The sequence below is a fragment of the Pinus tabuliformis genome, chromosome 4_1 (genome assembly GCF_031772625.1).
Source record: "Pinus tabuliformis cultivar Carrire ecotype Pingquan chromosome 4_1, CPIR1, whole genome shotgun sequence".
Classification (NCBI taxonomy): Eukaryota; Viridiplantae; Streptophyta; class Pinopsida; order Pinales; family Pinaceae; genus Pinus; species Pinus tabuliformis.
Window position 1 is genome coordinate 880060961 of NC_142303.1, and position 2979 is coordinate 880063939.

Here is a 2979-nt window from a genome sequence, read left to right on the forward strand (position 1 = left end):
TCAGTAGACATTGCTGAGGAAGTGTTTTGTTTGAAAGAGTAACGAGACAATCTTTGGGTAGCCTGAAAGAGGTAAGCCTCTCCCGATGAAATGAAAGTTTCGATGGAATTGAAGTAGAGGTAACCTTGAAACTCTGTTTTATACCTGGGGGCATGCAAACCTTTTGGATTGCAAGCAAGGGGCGACTATTTATTTTTTAAATTTTTAGGTCCTCCCTTTAAACTTGTAGGTCTAACCCTTTAAACTCGTAGGATTAGCCGTTTCCAAGCTTGCATAAAGAAAGGAGAGTGAGCATAGCTTTGGTAAGGCGCAAGCTCTATAAAAAAAGGGATCTTTCATGAGACACTCTTATCTTATGACTGGGTAATCGAGCAGTTTTAGCATAAAGTTCATGCTCGTTAAAAAATAAACGCAAGATCCGAGCAGTTTTAACGCGGTCTTCATGCTCGTTAAAAAATAAATATAAGTAGTGAGCAGAGTTTCCTCCAGTGTTTAAGCTCATTTTTAACTAAAAAATGAACCTATCCCGGTAAATAACCACTGTGATCGTCAATTTATCAGCCATAAAAACCTTGGTCGTGTTTGCACCTGCCACCTCCACTTTTCATTTGGCCGATCGTTCACCTCCATATGATTGTTTACCCATTTTGAGGAACAGCTGCGAAGAGTGATTTCACCTAGCCATCCTTGTGACACTACCGTGATTGGAAAATTCCAACCTGTACCTGGAATCAGTTGCTATCCCTGTTTATCACTCGTTCCTCAAAAGACGAGTCTTCTTTAAGATCTTTTCAATTGACTCGTAAAATATGAAAAGATTGCCGAGTTTTGGCCTTCCCGCTCGCTAAAGGACAGGAAGAGCTATCCCTCCTCTAGATTTTAATCTTTTTGGACCTGAGGGATTATTGCACAAAAAGGTCGAGCGCTTGTTTTATTCGGCTCGTTAAAGTTATCGAAAACTCATCCCTTCTGTATTGTTTTATACTTTTTCGGACTTAAGGGATTAGATGACGAAAAAGGAATTTTGGAGTTGACTTTATGTACCTTTTCAGACTTTCTAAAAATGAAAAGGACCGAGTTATCCTTGTCGTTAGACTCGTTAAAATGATTAAATAGCGACAAACTTGTCTTTAGACGAGAACGAGTTTCCCTATCGCTAGGCTCGTTAAAACATAACGATGGGCTTGCCCGAAGGGCAGGTTATAGAACAAGCATATGTTATCCTCCTGAAGCTTGACAAAAATAAAGAGGTACTGGTCAGCAATGACTGGGGAAAAATTGGGAAAAATCAAGAAATCTTTGTTGGTAGCAGGTCGCTCTTCAACATGACACTTTTCCTCCATATCACATTCGGGTTGGGTTGTTTCATTCACCGGTCACATCACCATGGTCTTGCCATACCATCCATATTTGGGGTAATGCTACCGATCCATCGCATCAGTGTTGCCATATGTTCAAGAGAATTCGTTCAAAAAGAGTCAACCAGGTCCCATCCAATGCCATACATTATTCACCTCCATTAAAATCATTAGCTCCGTTCCGTGTCACTGATGTGGGATTCATTAAGGCCCTCCTTTGACGGATCACTCCTTGTCGACATCATCTCATTATCCGAGGAGTTGATCTAGGAACAACACCTTTCAGTACTTTGAAGCTTGCATGCCTCAATGGCAAGTTTCTCACTTCCGGCGACAGGTATATATCAATGACCTTCGACCAGAAGACTTTGCGTGGTGTTTGACGCCAAGTCCTTTATTCACACCACATGAATTGTACTGCAGTACCTTGAGGGTCATTATCATTATCGGTGATTCCTTTCGCGCTTGTTAATGGTTTACATCATTGGCCGGTAATCAAGCGATGTCTTTCCATGTTCGACTTCAGCGCAATTCTCACATGGATCGACTTGTACTTAGAGTGAAGATCGAATGAGTTTGAAGACCCCAGATCTAGTTTCATCCATCCGGGCTGCGATATATATTCAGGAAAAATAAAGACATTTGACATGTACATCATTGCAGCAGATGATCATCCTATTCAAAGGATGATAATTTCACCAAAATTATCAGTCTACCATCAGACGATCATCTGTTCTATGTACAAAAATGAATTTATAAAGCTGAGCATGGGAATGCCCGCCTCAGCTAGATCATGAAAGCAGTATGAATCATAATGTATTGTATTGTACTTTATTACAGGTCTCCTCCCAGCAGATGGATGAACTTCGGACCCTCCTGGATAAAGAATTTCACCCGATAAATGACCTCATACTTTAGGGGGCAACTGTTATAGACATTTTTGTGCCTTGCATCACTGAGCATGAAATGTCAATAATCAAGGGATGCAAAGTCCCTAAACATGTTGTTCCTACCCCTAGAGGAACAAGGCCAGCAAACCACAGCACTTAACAAAAGTTCTCCACCTGAAAACACTAAAAAACAAGGCAATTCTGGATCATGTCAACTGCTCCACTGAGCATCTGCGCTGAATGTCAACTACTCCACTGTCTACCTACGTTGAATGTCAACTGCAAAGAACGCTACCTACGTTGGGCGAGTTTGGACATGTGGCAGAGTCATTCCTCAAGGTGTCAATGCCTAGGAAGCTTCCAAAATGACACTTGGATCAAGGAATTCGACTGGTGATGAGTAAGAGGTTCCAAATCTCCAAGTGGAAGGAAGAACCTCCAAGTGGACTCAAGAACTGAAGTGGGAGAGGACACTAGTCAGTCTCAGACCAGTCTCAAGCTGACTCATCCTCTCTCCAAAACTCCTATATATAGATCTCTCTCATGAGGTCTTGGGGGGCTGGAATTTGGTATTTGCAAAGAATTGCTATTGGTTTGTGGCCAGAAACATTGGGTGTGTTATGCTTTGAGAGGAGCTGAAGAAGGAATTCCATTCTGCTGGGAAGGAGATGCTGGGTTGGAGCCCTATGGGTTGTATCTCTTCCTGAACCCTGTTACTTTCAATAAAGCTA